This window comes from Ostrinia furnacalis, unplaced genomic scaffold (genome assembly GCF_004193835.3).
Source record: "Ostrinia furnacalis isolate ACB-3 unplaced genomic scaffold, ASM419383v2 OfSCF4670, whole genome shotgun sequence".
Classification (NCBI taxonomy): domain Eukaryota; kingdom Metazoa; phylum Arthropoda; class Insecta; order Lepidoptera; family Crambidae; genus Ostrinia; species Ostrinia furnacalis.
Genome location: NW_021134909.1, coordinates 61,876 through 75,956, shown reverse-complemented (window position 1 = coordinate 75,956; position 14,081 = coordinate 61,876). Strand labels below are relative to the sequence as shown.

Here is a 14,081-nt window from a genome sequence, read left to right as displayed (position 1 = left end):
GTCTAAAACGAAAATGCAGGGCCCGTAGAAATATTTGGACAATCGAGTGCTGCTAAATTTCAATGGGAATTTATTACGGCAGTAAATCGAGGAGTCATCGCGCGTATTAATGGAAGCGTTATGCTCGCGATGGCGATCATTGTGTGCTGTATACATCCGCCCCAATAAACATCCAGATATTATGCTTTGCTGAACCAAAACGGCTGGTTTATTTGGATGATTTAATGCACTAATTTTAGCGCTTTTGAAGGTTCATCCAATTAATTACAAACTACACCTAGTTACACAGCCACACACAGTCGGTAACAGAATAATTTACGGTCGCGATATAATCAAAATGTCATCGCCATGATATGATGCGTGGTAAAATGATTGATTTTGTTTAATTATCCATGACAATAACACATTTTTAAAGCATGATCCAGGTGTCAGAAGGGAAACATCATCTCCTGCCAAGCAGTTTTATTTGATGCTGCCAGGCTGGAAGTAATTGATGACATGAAGCAATGATTAAATGAATTATTAAATTCCAGCACAAGACATAACATTCGTAAACTACAATCATTTTTACCCCAATAAATTAATGTTCCTTCACAAGCTTTCTTGTAGGATTATTTCCATGACAATGTGCCAAAGACCTTCTCAGACATGTTTTGTAGGATTAATCAACAAACATGTAAGCCACATAGATGTTCGATTAAGAAAGCAGTCGGGAACGTTCGAGCAGCTGTTAGCAACCTGATTAATTGGGAGCGCTCTCATACAGCGACAATCGCTTCATGAGAACATCTGCGATTGTTTACTTGCTAATGGCTAGATCACGTTTAAATCATTGTCCAATTTATGACCTTAAGTCTTTTAAACACTCGTATTTACGACTCTATTGTCCGTATTCACAAACATTACTATGAGGTCTCACAGTGTGCGTGGACGCACAGGGTGACACACGCACCAATCACAGAGCTCTATTCAATGCTGTGCGTTCGATTTGCTGCTTCACATAAACAAGCATGGTTTGTGAATACGAGCGTATGTCTTCTCAACACTGCATAAGGCTAAGGCTGAGTTGCACCATCTTACTTTAACATTGACAAACGTCAAAAATCTATCAAACTCCATACAAAAAGCACCGGTAATTGTTACGGTTAAAATAAGGTGGTGCAACAGCCTAAGCATTCCCGCGCCTAGTGATTTTTGTATTTGCCAAACTATAGCACATTTCCAAGGAATTCCTGCTTCGACCAGGACAAAAAAAAGATAATATGCTGCTTTAAATGTTTTATTGAATATCATTTCTAGTAATCAGACAAAAGGTTTAAAGATTCTTTATTTCTCAATAAAAACATAATTGTCACTTACTTGAGAACAAAATTAAACTAAGTATAATTTACATTTGAATCGTTCGCACCGATATGTTTTATAAAAAGCATTGGCTTTAGCAAATTATACCATCTGATTGGCGATAAAAAGTAAATCAGTATAATATAGGTTCAAAACAAAATTAAATATAATTTTCTAAATTGTAAATATTAGTTTTAGACATTAAATTTAATAAGTAAGGCTCATTCTACAACGTCATGAATATGTAGGGCAAGTTTCTTTTTAAAAATATTTAGGGAGTCAATGCTTTTTATTGATGCGGGTAGTTTATTAAACAACTGTGCTCCCTCAAAGTTAAGCATTCGCTTGCCGTAATTTGTGCGTATCTTGGGTAGACAAACTAGTAAGCCTACTCGTATTTCTATAATTTTTTCCTATTTCAAGAATGGTTTCCTTAGACCGTTTTCTCCTCCTTCATATGATTATAGTCTAAAATATGTAAATATAAAAGGAGAAACTGACTGACTGACATATCAACGCACAGCCTAAACGGCTTAACACTGGAAGGCACTTGAAATTTGGAAGGGACGTAGCTTAGGTACCGTAGAGGTGCACTAAGAAAGGAATTCCCGAAATTCCCACGGGAACGGGAATTAGCGGGAAAAAGGGGATCCACGCGTTCGAAGCCGCGGGCGGCCGCTAGTAGTTGATAAAAAACTATAATAAATGTGTCATTTTAAAGTTACGTAATCATTACAACCGATTATATTATTTTATTTTAAACTGCTTACTGTAGCGATTAGCAAAAGCAATGCTATCAGGAAACGCGATAGCCAAGATTAGGCGAAACATAGTTTTGTAAAACATATCATGAAGTTGTAATATGTATCGTTACAAGGTATAGTGTGTTACCAGATTGTCTGATAAGCGCTGATAAGCGAATATCAAATCGCAAACGAAAATACTTTTTTCTATGCTGACATTTTGGTGAAGTGGCGCAAACTTGGTTTTGATTTTTGAGTATTTTACGACAAAAGTTATTATTAAAACATTGTAATATTTAGTTAAATTTACAGTGAGCATTATTATTTATTGGAATTTTTGATTGTGATTTTTACGTACATATAAAAAAAAAATTTATTCAGTATAGACCACAAGTGGCTTATGACCTAACGACATAAAATTATATGTTTCATTTGGTTTTGATAATTGATTCTATGCATTATGAATGGAAAGATTTAAATTTTATTATTATTTTAATTGAAATGCCAAGTACGGTGCCTGTAAAAAAAAAATCTCTATTTGGGGATCGGATATTGCTAGAATGGGCAGTAAAATTCAGGCAAAGTTAAAGATATTCCGTTAAAATACAAACATCTTCCTTTTTTATCGGGCGTGTAAAAACGCTGGCCAGTCGCGCCATACCGTTACCGTGGCCGATCGATCAAGCTGTTTAATTAACAGTTATCGCCCCGATGATTTATTGATATTGCTGCTATCGCGCGATAACGATGCCACCAAAATATGTCACAATGTATAAAAGTGCTACTTCACAAACTCCTTGCAACTTCGACCAGTCCACACGTCACTGTGTAGTTGAGGGTTAACAACACCCAGAGCGGCCGCAAATTCCGGTGTGCAAACAATAAACCGGACACTTGTATTCTATAAATCATTGGGCTATAAATTTTATGATCCGCATATAATGACATTCCCCCTTTTTAGTAATAACCCAGGCAAATATAAGTGTTTGGTTAGCACGCCGTGATAAACGATAAGGTATCAAGTACGCAATAAAAATTGTCAGCCAAATCAATGTTTGACTTTTAATTGTGCATCCATAGTGACTAGCAACAATATCAGCGTCCCTATTTTTATAATAAAAGCAGTATAATAAACAATATCAGTCATTGATAGTGACGTCACAAGAATGGTATGATCGAACAGTATCGGGCTTCTTTGAGACGGTTTTTTTTCTACGAAACCTTAATCCGAGGATTACCACTGGTAATTCAACGTTAATCACAACATACATCAATAAATGTCTAGATAAAAAGTGATTTTTGTAGGTATCTACATCATCCAAATAAGTAAGTGCGTGTTACCTTGTACTCTTTACTTAGCAATGATAAGCCTAAAATAAGTGCAATATTCCAACAACTTAATAAGGTTCTATTCTAGAACAATTACATTAAGATTATCTAAGGCCGGCTTACCAGTTAATCCTGTTATGAAAATAACTCTGCTATAACACAGCAGTACAGGAATTTAAATATTAAATACGGCGGAGTTGTTTAACCAACCACTCATTGTCGTATCACAAATTAACAAGTCAAATATTTAATAAACATCCATTGTGTAATGTACGGAACACGTGTGTAGTGATGTTCTAACGAGCACTTGTCTAATAATAACGAGTGTTATCGCGAGTAGCTCGGCGTGAAAAGACCTCTGTTCGATTCACTCGCCAGCACTTTAGATCAGATCAGGAGAATAAGCCACGCTCAAATATCGTAAGATTATATTATGAATCCCTTTACCATTAACGTTATTTGTAATACAGTTTATCTTTGAGAACGGGGAAAACGCCCGATTTCATCCGAGATAAGCTTTTACGTTAAAATTGTTACAAAACTGTTGTTCAGCCACCCATTTTATCAGCGGATTAATGGAATGGATTTAGTTTAATACAGTAGAAATATCTTTTTTGACAACGTACACAAGTAATCGGATCAAAATGGGTAATTACACAAAAATTATCATGCTAATGAGGAAGAAAAGTGATTCGGTGAAAATGACGTAGATTTACGTGACATTTAGCACACTGGGTGATGGATGACTTGTGATGGCCCAATTATCTATTTTAGTTCTAATAACTCCCAAACACTTGCTTTGATTTGGAAACAGATTTTGCAAATTGGCTGTAATCAATCTTATTCCGTAAATTGATAACCAGATCCAGAACAGATATTAATCTCAAAAGCTCAACGGAACACGGCCCGCAGCTAAGTGCTCTACATTCTGTTATTATTAAATTAACAATAACAGTTTGCCAGCTAACATATCCTTGAGCAAGGAACGTTAAAAAGCCATTTAAGGGCCCGAGACGATGGGTGGGCCGCTGCATACATAAATACATTTGATAAATGGCGCGCCCGGTAGCCCAGCGGGCGCGCGCGTCTTTAATATATCGGTAATACGGAACCCTGGCACCTTGGGGATCTCAAAAACAGGAATAACTGCACTGTCAGTAAAGCAAGAGCTAGGAATTGCCACAGTTAGTTCGTTTCAGCCAAATGACGTCCACTGCTGGACAAAGGCCTTACCCAAGGTTTTCCACAATGAACGGTCCTGCGCTGCCCGCATCGAGGCTCTTCCCGCCACAGTATCCCAGACAATTTAGGTTTCCGACAAAACTGTTTAACGTAAACTTACAAGAGTTAAGTCTGATCTAAATAACTAAACTACGCTCCGCCGAGGAAGCTTACGCCAAAGGGATGAAGACAAGCTGTTTTAGAGTCATCATGAGTTTGAAACAATCTGGTATAATTAGGTAAAATGTTTCCTAAGTTAGTTCTTTGAAACGATAGGTATAATCATAATAACTAGTAAATGTTTTGGCCTACACGCAGGCGTGATTGATTTATCTTATCACTAATAGGGTTATGAAGGAAATAACGCTTATAAAAAGCTCTTGAGTACTCGAAAAATTATGGTAATATGCCAATTAAAGTCAATCTCAAAGGAAAATTGGCAATTAATGAATTTGCAAGAAGTAAGGTTAATCCAAGTCATGCTTAGTGAATGCGTGAAATAAAGCGCGGGAAAGCGAGCTATACAAATAATCTGTGTAATCCCAAAGTAATTAATGCAGGCTCAAATTTGTGGGCCCTCATGCTGGAACAAACACGCTTTGTTGGCGAGGCTGCGTATGACCCACTGTTTGCGCAGGGCATCGAACTCGCACCTCGACTTTATATCCGTTCAAATAAGCACTAATTATATTTAATGCGTTTTACCTGTAATTAGAAGGTGTTACAAAATGTGAAACAGTGTTTAACGGTTGTATAGAGTTTTTTAGGAGTGTTTACGCTGTTCAGGGCGATGAGACTGCTTTATGAGGTGTTTCCAGCAGCGCCCACGCTCCCAACACAAGCGATCCGATGGGCGATGTAATGATTATTGTAAACAACTCGGGGCTTAGTTTCCGTGAGTAATGTACGGCTGAGTTACGAAATTATGAACGTTTTATGTATTATACTAGAGTTAAAATTGAATCTAGATTAATAGTGCGCTCGTTTGCGAACGTTTCGAACATAAAAAGTCGATTAGGCGGGTTCTAAACATTTCAGCGGGCTGTGGTCGTTTGTCAATCCATAGACTGTAAAGATAAAATTAAAATGGCGCACACATGGTGTCGGGAATAGATTCGCGACACTTAGCGCTGGCCCTTCGGCGGAAGATGGCTCGGTCGTAAATACGGCCATGCCATGACTCAGGCGGTGGCGTCCGTTCGAGCTATTTTCAACTTGCAAATGAGAAAGTGCATCGGCAATAGGGGTGGCACACCAGATTGATTGGAAAACGATCGATGGACCAATCCTGGTGGTTCCAATCTGGATATCGAGGAAATTGATGGGTTGTCGATCAACAAACATGATTTTTGATTTAGAGGATCTGAGTATAATTGGGTGGCTGACGACCTAATATTAAGATGGTAGTTGACAATGATCTGGTTGGATGAAAAATAGCGGTTGATAGATGATCAGTCTTTCCGCAATTTCTTGCTTACATTTAGCAGTGCTGCCATTGACTGAATGATGATAGTGATGGTGTAACTTCGGATCTAATTTTAGAATTCCTATTTGTGAAAATGAATAGGTAGGTACCTAATAGGTACCTAGGTTTTTCGGAGATAAAATTAGATGTTTTTATTTACATAATTAGTATTATTGGTCAATGGTGTTTACTATCTCTTTCTATGTGCCTACCTACCTTATTACGGTTTAATATCTAATTCCTCATAAGAACAAGGAACGCAATTGTTATTCCTAGAGGTCATTAGTTATCACTTCGAAGATGTAGGGCGCTGGCGCGGTTATTGGCCAAAAACTTTTGTTTTTCTTTCCAATCGGCATCCTTGATCGGCGGTGGAATAACCTACCACGTCTGGACGATGCTGCCGCTAGCGGCCGATATTTAGGGTAAGTGCGTTAGTTTTCGTCCAATTATCGGAGTTACCAACTTTGTGATGCGAAATGAATATCTTAAAATACCCTTAACTCATATGTATCATATGTCATTTTAGNAATTACCCTACATAACGTTTTACGCTAACCTTAGTAAAGAACGCGAAGGATTAAGCTTACTTTAACGGCTGATTAAGGCGATTTACTCTGGTTCATTACAGGATTAGTGCGAGAGTGTTAAGATACACCACGATACATGCTGTTTCTTTAATCTATTCACTATGTTTAGAAGGTATTTAATTGACGTTTACGTTGAACAAATCGTGCTAATCTGTTACGTTTGCGAGTGCAAAATTAATAGCACAATAGATGATAAATCATTTTACAAAGCCAATAACATATGGGATCTTTTCGGGTGAACTTCTATGAGTCTTCTAAATGGCAGGTAGGTAAGGTATTATTTTAGATTAATTATTTTAACTATAGGAAGGCTCCTTGAGTCATAATTTGATTATTTAGGTTGGTTCTATTACCTAATGTAGGGATTAGGAAATAACAAAGGCTCCTAATTAACCGACTTCAACAAAAGGAGGTTCTTTAGATCCCAAGAATAAACAAAACACGTTTAAAATGTTCACTTTACCGTACCATGACCGTAGGTACCTATTTTGTTTATTTACATTATCTACTGAATGTTTTAAATTATCTTGATATGCAGTCAGGCAGCTGATAAAATAATATTAATGTTGACGGGAATTAAAACGCGATGCATTACTCAAATTGAAATGGCATTTCAGTAATTAATTTCCTTCTTATAAAATACTAAGTTTTGTTACCTGCCTATGATTTTAATGTTTTTGCAAACGCAAAATTATTCAGACAGGTGCGAATGCCGCGCGCGACCGCGACTGTACCGGGCCCGCGGCCGGCTTCGTACGATATGACTCAAATCGCGATGCACCCACCCAGCTATTTGACACGTCTCAGTACCCACATTTGCACTGTTATCGCTCAAAACAAATCCAATCCGCTTATCTCACTCAACGCACGCAAATCTACACTCGAATCGATAGACATAGGTTATGTGCAAGTACTCACCGTCGGAAGCAACCAGCGAATCCACACCACAAAACAAACTTGGCACTGTATCTCACCGTCTTCTTAAACAACACCTAATTGAATCCATGTTATCATTTAAAATATCGATCAGTCACACGCGGAACGTTTCTTGTGACGCTATATTTTTACATTCGACTGGAGATATTTTCGATAGTCGGCCGGTTTTGGTCAACACACGCGAGCACAAGATCGCCACAAACGAGTATTGGGTTGGATTTGTAACCGAATAGGGTTATATTGTTCACTGATCAGCTGAGCGAATGTTTGCAATAATAATATCGGCGTTTCGTACACAATCCTGTCGAACGCACGTGCACTCACCACGGCTCGCGGAGACGGACTGAGTGAATGAACGAACGAAGCGCACTGGCGCGAGCGAACGCTCTCCCCGCGCGGGGTCGGGGGATCGGTACTCGCGCAGACGGCGTTCGCCGCCTTCGTTCCGCTAGATGGCAGCACGCGTCTACTTTACCTCTGCGTGAAGCTTTTTGAGCAAAAATAATTACCGCGTAGAATCCCCCCGCCTCCTTATAAATTAGGAAAACGTTTTCAAATTATTCCCCCTCAAACGTTTACTCTCCGATTCCTTCGACGGCCGGAGTCCGGAATCAATTTACGAATCCACTTTCGCATTTTAAATTTCCACCTCTATTTGTCGTTAAACGTGACGGAAATTAATGTGTACATTGCATTTCTTGGCGGAATCGAAGAAATTCGCGTCAAGGCGGGCGCAAAGCGGGTAAATGTAAAAATTCTATTAAATCTGGGATTGGGTGTGTAATCAGAGGAGTCGATTAAATGTGCGCCGGCTCGTATCGGCGATCGCGGATTAGAGTCATTTTCACGGCCTCAATTTCTTCGATGGGAGAACATAAAGGAAAGCGTTTGAAATGGAAGGGCTATAAGGAGGCTCTGATACTCATCAAAAGAGAATAGATTAACAATTAAATGGAAAATATTGGGTAACTTTATTCGAGTTTTAGATTTAGATGTTTTTATGTCTACGAATAATTTGATTTAAAAGCTAAGGTAGATGCCTTAAGTATTAATTTTATAATTATGCAATATTTAAGGCATTTTATGACCTAAGTTCCTTTAAAAAAAATTTCGGTAGAAATATTTCGATGACTCAATCTTTATGAAAAGAAAACCGAAGTTGCCACATCCCCCCTACGTTGCACAATAAAATCTGTCTTTAGGTGTGATGATGTAACGTTTATTTCTATCTCGTATAACAATAATATGGCAGTAAATAAAATTATATTAGCCCATAAATAAACAATTAAGTGCGCGAGTAGGCTGAATACCGCGGTCTTGCCCGATATGACGGATGATACGAGCGACCATAAACAATAGGCGATAGGCACAGATAAGCGTGATTTATTGTCTATGCTGAGTGCCTTCCTATCAATTATAGATTGATACGGGTATTTTCGGTAGCGTAAACTGAGGAATCTTTTTTTTCGTGCCGATGTGTGGGCGCAGGTTTAGCTTTCAAACCAGATTAGATATAGGTTTCTCTAGGTGTTAATTTTTCCCATAAATGTTTGCTCTTTGTAAGACATGGATTCTGATTGGAATTGGAATTATCAGGAAAAGATATTCAGCTTTCTTTTATAGAGGAACGTCAAAACGCTAGTTCACAGACATTTCGCAAGTTATGGCCAGACGTAAAAGTAGAATAAAAAACAGGACAATCAATTTAGAAATGCCTAAAATAGTAGGTATAAACTTAGATTATTAATCTAAGGGTATAAACAAATAATTCATCGACTTTTTTCGGTGCTGAAATATTTTATGATAATTATAACGTTTCTAATTTCATACGTGTATTCATAAATAATCTAAGTAGAGCGCGAAGGAGATGCAATTCAAATTATTTTGATGTATTGTTGATTTCTGCCGTGAAATCTGCAGTGAGAGCTGTTAAATAAATATTGATTTAATACCTACTCATGCATATTTTTGCAGTTTGATTATGCTACTGGCTCATATCCGACTGTCCGAGAATAAGATAACATGGTTCCGTACTTCGGAGAAGACGTTAAGCCGTCTGAGTCATATCAAGCAGTTTTTTTTCTATGATGGCATGCACGGCTTGTGCGTCAGTAGCCACGACGAGGTAAGGTAAAGTTAGGGAAACGTATAGGAAAGTAAAAAAATGGAAAACGGAAAAAAAAAGGTTGCAAAGGATCAGGAAAGTAAAGGAGAGAACAAAATATTATACAATAATCCGGATACATACAAATTAAATTTTAATGTTATTATTATTATAGTATTATAAATATCAATATAATCATGCATATTAATTTAGGAGGCAGGCTAAGGAAGTAGGTAATGGTACTTGTAAAGATATAAGGGAATCAAGCAGTTAAGGTTCATAAAGTTTGACAGAAGAGTCTGTATGTAACCTCAATTGTTTATAATCATAATCATAATCATTTATTTATTGCTTCATAAGTGTACATAGGTGGTGATCTTAAACTTAGTCTCAACTTATGACCCTGTAAGGGTGTTGCAAATCTTGTATCGTAGGTACATTACTAAATATTCTACAATAGTTAGTAAGTAGTTAGTTTAAGGTGACGATAGTCCCCGATAGTATATTTTTTATTTACTTAAATTAAATATTTTACTGCACAAATTAAGCACAAAAGGCGGACTTAATCTTAAAATCATTCTACTCCAGTCAACCTTTGGACATGGAGAAAGCTGTGAGTGCGGTGCAGGTTATTCAATAGTTTAATTTGAGATCGGTATCAAATCCAATTGATTTAGTTCGTGAGTGTTTGAAAAAATAAATACTTAACTCATGGTCGTCCAGAAAAACATATGATATCCAATCTTTATNCAAAAAATTAACAAATTACATACAGAAAATAAAAACGAAGTAATTCTTATCCTATTTAACTACAATCGCCCACGCGCCCATCCCATTTGTCCGCCGCTGAACCGTACCCTAATATTCATCTCGGTAGATGGCGGCACATAGTAAGAATTTGCAAGGAAGTTTGTAAAAAGTCACTAATTAACACTTTGATTTGCTCGTTTAAACATTCAAATAGGTACATACAGTGAATGCTCTAGTTACATAAAATATATTTATTTATTAAATTTTCAATATTATTTTACGAACAGCGCTATTCATAGTACATGTAATATTTAGTTACTAATTTACTAATGATGTCGATAGATGGCGTTCGACAGCTTTGCCTTCATGAATATTTACGTACCTCAAAAATGTTTGTCAGGCGCAAGAAGATTTTAACCAATGACGATAGATGGCGCTTTTCCACGTCTTATGAAAATCCCAAATATTTTACGGGACCCTATTTTTTTTTCAAAATAAAATTAAGCCTATGTTACTCGTGAGTTATGTAGCTTTCGAATGGTAAAAGAATTTTTAAAATCGGTCCAGTAGTTTTTGAGCCTATCCATTACAACTAAACAAACAAACAAACAAACAAACAAAGTTTTCCTCTTTATAATATTACATGTTGATATCATTAATTGGTATAATAACCGAGTCCATAACGATTTCATTGACCGGCCAGAATGGGTTATCATTTTTTTATTATTCATTAACGATTGACGGGTATTTATTTATGAATAAACACAGCTCGGATAGCATTAGATAGTGGCTTAATTTAGATAAGTAAATAGACAAATCAAGTCGTATAATTAAGTTGGTTCGACGCTTCCGCAATTTAATCTTGTCAACATGGAATTATCTACGAGGTAGGTATGAACGCGTAAATATTGGTTAGTTTACTATGCAAATAGGTACTTATGTTTGCTAATCTCTGGAACTAATTTAAATTGTTTCAATACGACTTATAACTTCTGTTCTACATTATAAAAATATTGTAGGGTAGATAAGCGATTGTTGAAGGCTGTGGAAGCACGATTGGAAGTATTTTACTTCTATTGTGTGTCAAATAAACAATATTTTATTCTATTTCTAGGTAAAAACGTCTTTGAAACTTGATTTTTGAAATATCTTGCCTTTGCAAATACACCTATGTATATCCTCGATTCAGTTTAGACTTAGCATTATGTGATCTAGTCTAATGATGACATTAAGTTCACCTTAACTATGTAACATTTTATTTTTTCGTTCGTTCGTTCGTTTCAGCCAAATGACGTCCACTGCTGGACAAAGGCCTCCTCCAAGGTTTTCCACAATGCACGGTCCTGCGCTGCCCGCATTATTTATTTATTTTTTATTTGACATTAAAGATTAAACAAATAAATAATACCTAATTAACTTCACGATCATTCTTCGATTCACCTTTCCCCACCGAAGCGAAAGTAAAAAGTCCAAACAGGACCAGTTAATCCACCAGATGTTAACCCTAATATTAACGCGAGTTTAACGCCCGTTATTTACGAACGCGGTTATAATCGTCTGTTAACGTTGTCCGCGTGATGTATGGGCGAGGGTACAGTTTTGATTTGTGTCTAGTTTAAACCCAGATAATTGGTTAAGAGCGGCTATTTTTATTGTGGAAAATTTGACACGTGTCTGATATTACGGCTAATTATTAAGTTTCTGTGTTTAGAGTTATGAATCACAGCCTTTCTACCATACACATTTTATTTAATTTCGTTGTGGGTCCAATGACAGTTTAACTTTTCCCCGAACAAACTTGACCTTCACTGGTTGGGTTTTTATTGGCGGTCAAGCCACAAGTCAAGCTGTAGGTCTTGGCTACACAGGAGTTGCAGCGGTGGGGACGAGAGGTGAGAGTAGTCTTATACATATATTTTATATGCCGTTGTATAGTTCTACCAGTACTAGGTACTTATGTGTAACATGGGTAAAATGTGACTCTATAAGTACCTACCGAATAAATAGTAGTTATACATACCTACCAGGCTACAAAGTTCACATGACGCATTCCTAAGATTTCCAAGTTCATATTCGTGTACCTACCAATCGTGAGGAATATTAGGTAATACAGCCAACATTCCAAACGTAAGTTCCAACCTTACAATGAAATTGACATGTTGGTTCTAAACGCTCTTATCCTATTAAAGGACATCAGCAGTACCTACTTAATTAGAATTTAAATAGGTATCATCTTTAAAAATATTAAAGGCTTCTTTACCTCATAAAAAAATATTTATTAATTTTCTCTATTGAAATTGAGGGTAAGTAGCTATGTATCCTACTTACTTTGTTCGGAATTGAAACTAATTGAAATGCTAATATTTGTCGGCATCGGATTTAGCTCTACGATTTGTAAATAAATTTTGCGTTTAGCATAAGAATCGTGTGAATTCCTCTATAAAATGTGCATAACACGTAGGTTTGAAAGCTTTCTTACATCATATACCGAGTTTTAAACGGCCGTCCAATGAAATGCCACTTTGTTTACCTAGTTAATGCAAATGTATGGCTATAAAAGAGAGAATATTAGAGTCTGGGAGAAAGCGTCTCTAAATCAGTTAATCTTAGGCTAATGTATGCGAATGGAGACAGCGCCTCGGAAACAATGCCACGAAACGGGAGAGGACAGAAGGACTGACAGGTGAAAATTATCACACTCAATGAACATGTGATTCATAATCGACTTTGTATCACTGGGATGACAAGAGTAATTCTAATCTAAGGGCCTCAAAACTCGCGCGCGGGCGCAGCTCATACTAATTTTCGGTAGAGAACCGCGCGAGTTTTAGCGGAGGCCCTAATTTAGATGCTTTAGTATTTAAACTAGGCTACCTGTAGAGGTGGGATGATGTCATCTCCGAGGATAGCTCTGCTGGCGATGTGCTTCCATTTCTGACGGTTAGAGGCATCGCGAGTACACTGGACCATGGTGGACTCAGTGGCCTTTGTGATGAGATCACCCCACCATGTTCCTCGTCAGCGCAACCACGACCACCCTGACAAGAGTGCCCGACTAAGAAGAAGAAGAAGACTATAGAATAAAAATATGCGTGTATAGTTTTAAGTCCCTTTGTTCTGTTTTTTATTTTTTTCCTTTTTTGTGTCAAATTAAGTTTTTCTTATTCTTATTCTTATAGAGGTAAAGGCTAAGCACAACAAGAAAACTTCCCTATCACCATATTTAACTAAGTATTTATTTTGTTCTTTCTAAATCAGCACGTTCAAGAAACAATCACTAACTTGCAGAAACGTTAAACGTGTTTTTTCTGAAGTCATAATTTTGCTTAGATATGTCAACTCGGCTTAACCGCATCTCGATGCATTGTGTCACCAAAGACAATGGGCCCTAAAAATCGGAACAAAAACGCAAAGTAACGGTTTCTTATGCGGGCGTGTGGGTAGGTCAGGTAGGCTGTAAATCAAACGGCTTAAAGCCTGCAGGTCCTTTTGCAGGGTTATCTGCTGCCACTCTTGGCTGCATTTGTCATGTCTTCAATAAAAAAAGCAAAAAAAAACTAAATCAAAAATCGACCTTTTTTAAACTCGAGCAAATTCCAACG

The 14,081-nt window shown here is 37.2% G+C and overlaps 1 protein-coding gene across 1 annotated transcript in view; it reads right to left on the bottom strand.

The window, feature by feature from the left end:
- Nucleotides 1–7,999, bottom strand: part of fz2 (frizzled 2) — a 36,229-nt gene extending 28,230 nt beyond the window's left edge. The window contains exon 1 of the mRNA XM_028314339.1: nucleotides 7,608–7,999. The gene's annotated coding sequence lies outside the window, so the exon portion shown is untranslated. The remainder of the gene's footprint in view (nucleotides 1–7,607) is intronic.
- Between the last annotated feature and the right edge of the window lie 6,082 nt (nucleotides 8,000–14,081).